The sequence below is a fragment of the Neofelis nebulosa genome, chromosome 15, assembly GCF_028018385.1.
Source record: "Neofelis nebulosa isolate mNeoNeb1 chromosome 15, mNeoNeb1.pri, whole genome shotgun sequence".
Taxonomy (NCBI): Eukaryota; Metazoa; Chordata; class Mammalia; order Carnivora; family Felidae; genus Neofelis; species Neofelis nebulosa.
In genome coordinates, this window is record NC_080796.1 from 73,122,455 (window position 1) to 73,134,663 (window position 12,209).

Here is a 12,209-nt window from a genome sequence, read left to right on the forward strand (position 1 = left end):
TTTGTACACTACTGTTAAGAAATTATTGTCTGTTTTCGGTATAAGTGATAGTGTTATAGTTATGTTTTTATTTTTTTTACATTTATTTATTTTTGAGAGAGACAGAGCACAAGTGGGGGAGGGGCAGAGAGAGAAGGAGACTCAGAATCCAAAGCGGGATCCAGGTTCCGAGCTGTCAGCACAGAGCCTGACGCGGGGCTCGAACCCCCAAACCACAAGATCATGACCTGAGCCGAAGTCGGACGCTCAACCCACTGAGCCCCCCAGGCGCCCCATACTTATGTTTTATTTTATTCATCTTTAAGAACTCATGCTGGCATATTTGTAGATTAAGTGCCACAGCCTTGTTTGAAACCACCCAGTAGAGCGGGGCAGGTGGATGAAAGGGGGCCAGCCGTGTGCACAATTTCTGAAGCCTGGTGACAGGTACACTGTGGGCGGAAGGGGCTCACACTAGCCTCTGCTTTGTAGGTTTTTAATCTTCCACAATAAAGCACTAAAATATCCACACCCGGACACGGTCTCTTTCGGTGACCACCAGCACCTCCGCCGTGGCGAGGGCCCCCCTCGCCCATCACAGCGATGGGTTTGTGGTCCCTGCTGGCGTCTTTCCCCCACACCACCCATTCCTGGCGCCGCAGGCGGGTTGTGTTCTCAAACTTGCAGTGAAGTCCCCTCTCCCATCAGCAGACGCAGGGCCCTGGCTTGCCCACAACGCTCCCCCCGACCTCCATCCCGTGACCTCCCACCTCTCTCCTCATCACTCAGCTACAGACACTGTGGCCCCCCTAAAGCCTGCAGGGAGACCCCTTCCCCCAGATGGCCGTCAAGGCCTTGAGACCCACCCTGAAACGCATGTATTTTGGAAACTCTCACCCCGATCTCCAGCAGCCCATCTCCCTCGTCTCTTCTCCCCTTAGCGTTTCACCGTGAAACACGCTACGAAACTCACCTATTATGCTTCCTGTACATCAGCCCTCAAGAAAGTGTGTTTCATTGGACAACACCCTCTGTCTCTTTTGCTCACTGACAGACCCCAGGCACTTAGAACTGTGCTTGGCACAGAGTAGGTGCTTACTAAATACTTTTTATCCAAAACGCTGGGGTCAGAGAGGCATCATTCATACTCTGGTACACAGGACAGGGGCAGAGCTGATGTCAGAAGTTTCTCCAGGTTAGTCCAGTGTAAAAGCTTGTGTTGGGGGCACCTGGGTGGCTCAGTCGGTTGAGCATCTGACTTCGGCTCAGGTCATGATCGCACAGTTCGTGGGTTCGAGCCCCGCGTCGGGCTCTGTGCCGACAGCTCAGAGCCTGGAGCCTGCTTCGGATTCTGTGTCTCCCTCTCTCTCTGCCCCTCCCCCGCCTACACTCTCTCTCTCTTAAAAATAAACATTAAAAAAAAACTTTTTAAAAAGCTTGCATCTTTGTGGGTTTTTTTTTAATTTTGTTTTAAAAACATATACTTAGTAATGTCTCCAGTGTCAGGCCATCCCCCCCCCACTTTTTTTTTTTGGTACAAATTATGTAAAACATTTATGCTAAAAACTTTTCTTCCTCCCCAAACAAAAAAGAAAATTAAAAAGTACAAAATTAAAACCTGAGTATTCTAACTACAGCTCACTTTGTTTTTATAAACACTCCATCCATAACAAAAGATACAAACATGCAAAAAACCTGAATCCATAATCCAAATGACGCATACACACGTCCTGCACTTTTCCGAGACTGGATACTCCTCCTGCAGGCCCGTGAGTCGGTGGCTGTGTTGCTAGAAGCTCCGGCCCTGGCGGGGCTCTTGCTGCCCTTCAAGGGCCCCCCGAGTGGGGCTGCGGTATCCCCCGCAGCTGATGCGGGCACACACCAGCCACGACTCTCCCGTTCTCCTCCCTTGTCAGCCCGTCACAGGGGACTCGGCACCGGGCCGTAGCTGCTGGCCGAGAGCAGGGTGGGACGGCAGCAGAGCACAAGCCAGTCACCGTCTTTCACAGCTGCAGGCGCCTTCAGGTGCCCGACCTCCCGGAAACCGCGTCCACTGGGTGATGCAATGGTCCTGGACGCACAGGAGCTCTTGGTCAGTGGGTCCACAACCTCCGGCTCGGGTCTCTGTGGTACCCCGTTCAGGCGTCCAGTGCTGGCCCGGTTTCCAGTGCCTCCCACGAGTTTTCTCAAAAGAAACAGCAGTTACTGGTGAAGGGCACAGGTTTGCTTCGAAACCCTGGGGTCACTGGCTGCTGGTCCCCCGTCCGGGCTTGCCACGGGCTTCGCACAACATCGTGATCACCCACAGCGCTTCTGGACCCTTTGAGTCCATGGGGTCATAAAATCCAAGGACGAACTGATTGCGTTACAGCCTAAACAAGCCGAAGACGTCTTGCTTGCTTGGGGAGCCCACCCAAGGAGAGCAGCTGTGTGGGCTATTTGGTCACTGAGTCAGAGCAGGGCAGCCAAACGTGATCTATGTTGCCCACATCCAGTGGCCTATCAGGTGTTGGCTTCTCTCTTAATAGAATGGGAGCAGCAACCAGTCTGTCTTGGGAAGGACTATCTCCACATGTCACGGGGGCCATTACAGTGCAAAGGCCAGAGGAGGGCTTATAACAGCCAAAACCTGGATATTGCTGAGGACGGGAGACCAGGGAGAAAGACGGTAACTTCGTCTGGGGCTGAGCTCATGGATATTGGGGCACTTGACAGGGTCTGGGTTCAACGCGCCTGCACAAGCCAATGCACGGCGGTCCTCATTAGTCGCTCTCTTGGAGGATCAGAACTTCTCTGTTACTCCGCAGCGGCCCGGGATCAGTGAAGTTGGGGTCCCAGCAATCCCTTGGTGTAACCTAGTGGGAGGATTCAGGATTTGTACAGATGAGGTGTTAGAAGTGGGTTCATCACGTCTGACCCACTCACACACGCACCCTGCCTGTGTCCTCCTCTTCGGGTAAGAGGGCATGTGATAAAAGTCCAAGCTTCTTGGGGTGCCTAGGTGGCTCAGTCGGTTAGACGTCCGACTTCTGCTCAGGTCATGATCTCGCGGTCTGTGAGTTCGAGCTCCACGTCGGGGTCTGTGCTGACGGCTCAGAGCCCAGAGACTGCTTGGGATTCTGTGTTTCCGTCTCTCTCTGCCCCTCCCCCACTCATGCTCTCCCTCTCTCTCTCTGTAAAATAAAACATTTAAAAAAATTGTAGAGGTGCCTGGGTGGCTCAGTCGGTTAGACGTCCAACTTCAGCTCAGGTCATGATCTCGTGGTCTGTGGGTTCGAGCCCCGCGTCGGGCTCTGTGCGGACGGCTCGGAGCCTGGAGCCTGCTTCGGATTCTGTGTCTGCATCTCTCTCTGCCCCTCCCCCGCTCATGCTCTGTCTCTCTCTGTCTCAAAAATAAATAAAAACATTAAAAATTTTTTTTGAAAAAAAAAGTCCAAGCCTCTTTGAAAAGCATACTAGAAATGGGCCCTGGACCCAGGTGATGACCCTGCTTCCGAAGCGGGCTCCCTGATCACGGCGGGTTCAGGGCGGTGGAGACCCACGAAGACGCAGCTCCTACGGCAGGAAGCAAGGCCAGGATGGTGATCGGAATCCCGTGACTGACCAGGACTTCGGGTCACGGGACCGGGAGAGATGAGCGAGCCGTGTCTGCATCACTGGAAACAAACGAGCATCCTGGCTGGAGTGACCGGAGCAAGCCACCGCCACCCCATTTTCTGTGCCGACCGCTCCACCAGTCAGGGTTCCGCGGCCACGGCAGAATCCCCCGCGGCTGCTTTATGAAGAAAGGGACTTGATGTCGGACGCGGAGGGGAAGGCTGGAGAGCAAGCCTCTAGGGCTGAGCCTCCAGGAGCAACTCCCCCCCCCCCCCCCCCCCGCCACCCCGGCCCTGCAAGAGAGCAGCCCCCGCCCCCACAGCTGACTCGAGATCCCGGGGCCTCAGCGGCTGCGGCTGCCGAAAGAGCTCCAAAATCAAGCGGCTACTGGAACCAGGGGAACCAGGGGCGACGGTACCTTGGATGGACGCGGGCTGCCACGCACACACGGTCCCACCCGTTCCCCTCACTGTCCCGATTCACGTGCCAGGATGTAACTTTCCATGTTTGCTGCCCCCCCAAAACTTCTGGAAACTTTGAGATTCACATTGGCTTTCTCTCCCCTGGGCCTAAACTTTTTTTTTTTTCTTAATTGTGAGCTCTTTTGACAATTCCTTGCTTTCACACTTGAGCCAAGTTAGAAAGTTTACCTAGATAGTCTCTGTGCCCCATCCCGCTGTACATCGGACGACCCTACTGTGCACGTCATTGCCTTCGGCTCACGTCAGCTCCATCCCGGTTTCTTGTTTATTACATTTAATAAAATCTGTTAAGGCTGAGCGTGAACTCGAGATAAAAGGGTAAAACAGCCCCCAGCCAAATGTCACTTCAAGAGTTTCAGAAAGAGGAACCCCAAGATAAATATATCATTTATGTTTATGCAAAAGCATGTTGGGTCTTTGGACTTCCCAGAGGCACGGAAAAATAACACCTCAAAAATTTACATGAGCCGGAGGCGAAGGGGAAGGCCTTGAGCCAGTTGGCTTCTGTTCATTTCTGGTGCAAAAAATGAGAGTTTTCATTACAAAAGGAAGTGAGCTCACCTGCACAGGGGCCCCCCTTCGCCGAGGGCCGGGGGCTGCCCAGGACCTCAGACAGGAGAGCAGCGTTCGAGGCAGGGACGGGCCTACCTTTCCAGGCCCAGTGAGAAAGAGAAACGCAAGACGCCTTGTTCAAAAAGCAAGGGGGAAAAAAGTGTTCAAAATACAGAAACATAAAGCTTCTTCCTTCTTTCCACGGGCTCTGCCTCAACTTGCCAAGATGTTTTTTGCTACTTAATTCTTAGTCCTTCTAAGGAGAGAAAAAATAACGTTGGAAATGATTCGCATGGATTTTACTGTTCATCTTTATAGCGTAACTGCAAACGTAAGAGCTTCTCCTGCATCCGTGGGATCACGGAGAGCAGACAGCATACACCTAGTAGCCGATGCTGTGAGAGGAGTGGAAATGCGGCAAAAATCTCTCAACGTTTTGCATGTATCCCTTCATACGTGCACCTCCCGCCGACACAGCCTGCCTCTGGGAAGCTGGAAAGGAGGGTCTGGAAAGGAGCGGGCTGCACACTGCCCCGCCTTCCTCTTCCCTTCCTGCTGCCCTAGCCTAGGCCGTCAGCTAACTTGGGGAGGCGCCGTCGGGAGGAGCATGGTGTGTTTCCTTGGCTGTTCAGGTTACTCACTCAGGACACACCCGCCCTCTTCCTACGTTCAAGCAAGTTCTGGTTCATGGAAAGTGCGGCTTCTCGGGGCTGTCAGTCATCGACGTAACATGCTTGCTTTTCACTCACTTTGAGTCCCGCTGAACCCCCATGCCTGCGGGCCCGCCCGGAGTCCTGTGCTCACCGGCATTCGCGGTGTGGATGCGCAGCGAGGAAGGCAGGCACGCCTACCGCAGGCCTTTCTCCTGCCCTGGCGCTGACTTCACGGCCCCATGAGACTTCAGAACACAAGTCCGGAGATAAAATTATCAGGACCTATCAGATAAAAATGTCAGGACCTATTATGGCAACAGAGCATTCAGCCAAGTTCAGGGCCTTCCCAAGTGCAGGGCCGAGCATCCTCATGAGGCCAGCGGCAGCCTGAGGCTTCACGTCGAGGGGCACTGCTCAGAGGCCATCACCGACTGAGAAATGACCTTCTAGGATCAAACAGGCCCCAAACAAGTTCTAGCTCTCTTGTTCTGAGTTTGTTTGTTTGTTTGTTTGTTTGTTTGTTTTGAGAGAGAGACAGAGAGAGAGCGTGCACAAGAAGGGGCAGAGAGGGAGGGACGAAGAGAGGATCCCAAGCAGGCTCAGCACCATCAGCACCGAGCCCGACGTGGGGCCTGAACTCACGAACTGTGAGATCATGACCTGAACCCACTGAGCCACCCAGGCGCCCCTCTTGTTCTAAGTCCTTCGTTAATGATTTGAACCACTGTTGCATTCATAAGTATGTTAGTCCTGGGGTGAGAGGGCAGTTGCCCCCGGATGCCTGGGGCCGACAGTGGCCTGTGGGCGCAGTGACTGCGTGAGCGGGAAGAAGGCCCGGGGTCAGAGGTCAGGGTGACGGGCTCATGACCTCTCTGCCCTCTGTGCTGGCAGCATAGACTTTGGGAACATCTTCTCCAGTCCTGACAACTGGGCCGCAAGGAGAAGTAACACCTGCTTTATACCTGAGGAAACCAGGGCTTACACCTTGCCACTTGCCCAAAGTCACCCAGATGGTAACTGGCAGAGCTGGGATTTGGCTCCATGTCTGCCCAACTCAGGCAACCCCCTGCCTCCCACACGGCAGCCTCCTCGCAGGCCGACAACCAGAGTTGAGAGGGTGAAGCTCGAAAGTGCGCAAAGTTGACCCAAAGGCATGGGTGGTTTGCTTCCAAAGCCCGGAAAGTCGGATGGCAGACGCCCAACAGGTTCTTCCCTCGCCGTCTCTGGCTATCGTGCATGTTCATCAAACTCAGGCTGGAGTGGGCAGCACCCTAAAGGAAACTGAAATACTCCAGCAGATTCTTAATAAACCCTGGTACCCAAGCCAAGATCGAAACCACAGAACATCCATCCACAGAATACCGACCCCCGCTGTCACGGGGCTGAGCCCCAGGACCTCACACAAAGCGCAATGAGCCAGCCACAGAAGAGCGCATAGCGTGTAAGTCCACGCCGAGTAGGCGCCCGTGGTCGGAACAGACGAGACTCCGGAGGAAGAAAGTAACTGAGTAATCTGTGTCCTGGGCTTGTGGGTGGGAGTGGAAAGTGCAAATGGGCGACGAGTTTCTATTTGGGGCGATGGAAATTTTTAAAACTTCGATTGTGGTGATAAAAACAAGTGAATTTTATCACCGAAAATTATACGCCCAAGCAGTTATTAAACATGTATGTATTCACTCGGCAATATTTAATAAGCATTCGTTGCCACAAGTGAAGGCAATTTGGTGGAAGTGCTGCAGGGGAGGGAGCTCGAGGGGCACCAGGTGCCAGCAGGTCTGGGCCTTGAAACTTTGCCGACGCAGTGAGATGGGTGTCGTTGCCTCTGTTTTTAAAGACGAAGAAACCTGGTCTCAGGTTTAATAATTTGCTCAAGGTCCTGCAGCTGGTAAGTGACACGGCCCGTGCCCGTCACCACCCTCCCCACCTCCGCCGTCCTCACAAAACATGGCCTGTCAGGTGTTCCCTCAGGAAGACGACCAGATGTACCATTTAAGAAATTAAATCCTCCTGGGGCGCCAGGGTGACTCAGTGGGTTAAGCGTCAGACTTCAGCTCAGGTCACGATCTCACAGCTTATAGGTTCGAGCCCCGCGTCGGGCTCTGTGCTGACCGCTCGGAGCCTGGAGCCTGCTTCCGATTCTGTGTCTCCCTCTCCCTCTCTCTCTGCCCCTCCCCTGCTCACACTCTGCCTCTCTGTGTCTCTCAAAAATAAAGTAAACATTGAAAACACTTTTTTGAAAGAAGCAATTAAATCCTCCTTTTGTGCAGATTTTTGCCCACCTTTTCTCGTGGCTGCCTCCACGGAGCACCCTGGAGATTCCACCCCTTTCCCAGAGGGACTGACAGAGCCCTGAAGGACCACAAGACAAGTGTGCTTAACCCCCCTTCCCAGGACACCTGCTTCTCTTGCCCTCCACAAACCTCTGGCTTTGATCTGCATGTAAGCAGGGCAGTGGTACATATACACATATAAATAGCACAGTGCTTATTTATAAACTGCAGAACACCGGGTTTCCATTTCCTGCCATCAGGGACCCAGAACAGGCCCTTAATTGCTCTTGAGGGTCATTTGACCATGTCTGGCTTTAGCAGTGTCGGACCTGGCTGCCTGCTCCCATGTCAGTGGCTGGTGAATCTCTACTGAAGTTGTCAGGCTCATGCTCAGACAGATGTGGGTTCTAGTCCTGGCTGCTCTGTGTCTCTGGCCTCACAAGGCACTTGAAATTAAGGCACTTAATGTCTCTGAGCCTCAGTTTTCCTCACCTAGAAAATCAGGATCAAACTGCCTGCCTGATAAACTTTGCCTGCGTTATTCACCGATCCACACGCGTCAGAGTCGACGCAAAGATTAAACCAGCTAATGTACGCAGAGTACCTGGTGCGACGTACGGTAAAGCGTCCAACATATGGGATCTCGTTCAGTTCAGAATAAAAGCGTATCGACCACGCTTTACTCTCTGGGACCAGCCACAAATGACAAAGAGAACGAAAAAGCTCCACCTTTGATGAAACTTTTGAAAAGCCACAATGCCAAGTGCCAAACGGTGAAGGACGGCTCTTAACCACAGTGAAACTCAAATGTGAAACCAAAGCAGGGGAAGAAAGAAGGCGACAGTGAACACAAGCTCCTACACACGCCTCTGGGAAGAGCTGCAGCTTCTCCAAAAGCTGGCGGCAAGGTCCAAAGCTTCAGGAAGTAACTAACCCCTTGCTCTGAAGGCCAGGTTTGGGGAGTGTGGGGGCTGCAGAAGCCCCCCGGACCCCCCCCCCCTGGAGGCCCTCCAGGCCTGGGACGGTAGGACCGGATGAAGCAGCCCGGGACACAGGAGGAGACGGCGGGCGACTCTGCCGGTGCAAACGCTGTCCACTGGACGGAATCCTGCTGACCCGTCTCGCAGAAATCCCGTGACATACAGGAAGACCTCCTCTTTGCCCCAAGACAGAGGCCGTGGCGGAGACGGACAGAAAAACGCCCTGTGGCAACATGGCTCAGCGCAAGCCGTCCGCGGCCCGGCTCACATCCCCGATCCCTTCACGGCCTGTTCTTCAGCTCGGGGAGCCTGAGCCCCGTGCAGAGATAAGCCGCGTTACAATGTCACTGGCGCGGGGCTCACCGTCTGTACGAGAGCAATTTGGGGAAAGGGCACGCACGGCGGAAGAAAAGCCAGACCTCTGAGTCAAAGGGGGGGGAATCAGATACTGTGTTCTCCGTGATTTCAGAGGAGTTTGTTTAAAAGCTCTCTTTTTTTTAATGTAATAGACTTATTAGGAGTGAAAAATCAAAGAAACAAGACTGGAGATAAATTAACAACATTTGGAAAGGGAAGAGGAAAACGAGCTACGTTAGGAAACAGGAAAGATTAGAAACTGCTACGACACACCGAGTACTGAAGGTAGATGCGAGAAAACTCCGCAAACTAAAATAGGAAAGAATCAAAAGGCTAAAGTTATTCTGGGAAAACAGCTGGTATGAGTGCTAGGCAGAAGAGCCCACGCAGCCATTCGTGGCACACTGAGCAAAGCCAACAGAATAAATGGAGGTGGACGTAATGGAAGGGAGCATCCGACACATTCTGATGAAGTTACGCCACTTCAGAGGTCAAGGGTGAGTCACGGGGAGCGCAGCCACAGCCGCGCCCCACGCCCCACGCCCCACGACGATGGCTGGTGCTGCAAGAGAGGCACGTTTAGCCCAAGAATTTGAGACCCAGTTATCTTCAGAATAAAGACAAGACAAACTCTTTCTAACGTGCAAGAGCTCGGTGACGGTGGCACCGTGGAGCCCTGAAGACAAAGTAAGAACCAGAGTCGGAGGGGGGTCTCGAGCCCACGTAAACACGGCACCAACGTTCCGCAAGTGTGAGAACTATGGTTGTAGGACTCGGCATAAATGTTCTAACTTTAGAGAATGTGGAGGTTCTATTATTACTCATCAGGAGGTGAAAGGGAAGAAAACATGGCAAGAGGTAAAAGTGAGCTGATCTCTTTCTTTTTTATCAGAACATAAATGGAGTCTAATCAAGAAAAAGAGCATTAAGAACACTAGAGTTGCAAAGCTAGCCGCTAAGAGAACTGAAAAGACACTATAGACTCTTTGAAGTACAAGCAATGTAATACAACCGTAGAAGAAAATACCGACGAGGGATCGAAAGAAAATAAAGCAATTAGAAGAGAAAGTTTGGTGACACAAAATCAAGTGACAGGATTAAGACCAACATAGTTGCCATATGAATGCATAGGTGCTAAATAAATGTTACAAAAGCAATAGATACATTTGGGATCTAAAAATGAAACCCAATAGGTTTTTGCATATATTATATGTGAGAAACCGTTCTAAAACAAAGTGACCTAAAAGGTAAAGTGAATTGATGCTAAAAAGCATACCAGACAGGGGTGCCTGGGTGGCTCCATTGGTGGAGCGTCCGACTTCGGCTCAGGTCATGATCTCACAGTCCGTGAGTTCGAGCCCCAGGTCGGGCTCTGTGCTGACAGCTCAGAACCTGGAGCCTGCTTCGGATTCTCCCTCTCTCCCTCTCTCTCTGCCCCTCCCCCCCCACTCTCTCTCCCTCTCCCTCTCCCTCTCTCTCTGTCAAAAATAAATAAAACATTAAAAAAAATAAAAAATAAAAAAGCATACCAGACAAATAGGGACAGGAATCCTGACATTAATTTCAGACAAATCTAATTCAAGCCAAAAAAAAAAAAAAGTATCTAATTGGACCAAAAAAGGGCAGTATATAATGATGAAAAACATAAGATTGACCACAACTTTCCATATATCAAATCACATAATTTTACAATTTATAAATCAACCAAAAGTATTACATGAGAACACTGAAGATCTACTTAACATATTTAACCAGCTGGTTATACTAAATATATGTAGAACTTTCTGTCCTGAAGATAAAGAATATACATTCTTCTCAAAGCCCCATGGAATACTTAACAACTAACAACAACAACGACCATATTAGGTCACAGAAAATCTCAATAAATTCCAGAAAGTAGGATATACACACACCATATTTTTGGATTACAATGAAATGAGGAACAAAACGTCATTAATAATAGCGAAAAGAGAAAAAGAAAAATCTACCGTCTAGATATTTGAAAACTCTAAAAATTCTTGTTTCAAAGACAAAATCAAAACTGAAATTGTAAACTACCTAGAACACGTTATAATGAAAAGACTGTATCAGAACTTACAAATTATGGCTAAAGCACACACAAAAAAAAATCCAGAGCCATGAATATTCATATGGCTAAAGAGGAAAAAAATTAAACATTTCATTTAATAATTTGAAGAAAACAAAAAATCTATGAAAAGTAAAAATTTATAAATTACAAAACAAAAAAAAAGAACTGTAATTAAACTCAAGAGCTGGTTATTTTGAGATTAAAAATAAATAAACACTAGCAAATAAAAACCAGGGAAAATAACTAAAAATAAAAACTGTCCTGAGTTAGGGAAGAAAGTCTGAACAGATAAGGTATCATGGTAGAAATTTAGACCATCGCTAAAGAACACTCTTATAAAAAAACATCAGTTCAAGACAGTTTCATAGCTAGATTTTTGTAACATCATTAACTATATTCCCTACGCCGTACCATAAAAGTTCATTTTTAACTCAAGTTACACATCGAATATGAGTCAGGAGCAGACATTCGGTCACCAAGAAACCCCAAAGGGGGAAGATGACACGGGCTTCACGACTTTGTGCCTGCACTCTCTGAATAATGGCCAAGAGAAATAAAACATAAGAATTGGAAAGAATAAGGTAAAATTATACACGCACAAAACGCAGAAGCTGAGGCAGACTAAAATTAGTAAGTATGCAGATTTGAATGACATGATTAACAAGCTTGATCTAATCACAAAAATAAACTTGAAGACAAAGGAAGTATTAGGGATAAATGAATTATTACTTGATGACTAAAAGAGTATTCCTGGGGTGCCTGAGTGGCTCAGTCGGTTGAGCGTCTGACTTCGGCTCAGGTCATGATCTTGAGGTTCGTGGGTTCGAGCCCCACGTCGGGCTCTGTGCTGACAGCTCAGAGCCCGGAGCCCGGAGCCTGCTTTGGGTTCTGTGTCTCCCTCTCTCTCTGCCCCTCCCCCACTCACACTCTGTCTCTTTCTCTCAAAATAAATAAACATGATAAAAAATTTCTTAAAAAAAGATGGCCTAATCCACATGTCTGGGGCCTGGTCTGGGAGGCTGGAGCAGCTCCCCTTGATGGGACTGTCCAGTAGGGCAGTCAGACTTCATCCTCGGTGGTTCAGGGCTCCAAGATAAAAACAAACCCTGCCACGTCTCCGAAGGGCCAGACCCAAAATGTGCTCAGCTTTACGTCTGCCACGTTCTACTGGGTGGCTAGATTCAAGTGTGAAGGATATATAAGGAACTTCTGATGGGAAGAAGGTGAGGTACATACATATACAAGAACTG

General features: G+C 50.0%; 1 non-coding gene across 1 annotated transcript; it reads left to right on the forward strand.

Moving 5' to 3' along the window:
- The first annotated feature begins 11,716 nt into the window (after window positions 1–11,716).
- TRNAR-UCG (transfer RNA arginine (anticodon UCG)) lies at window positions 11,717–11,801 on the forward strand. Its single transcript has one exon. It is a non-coding gene; the product is annotated as a tRNA-Arg (tRNA).
- Window positions 11,802–12,209: the final 408 nt, after the last annotated feature.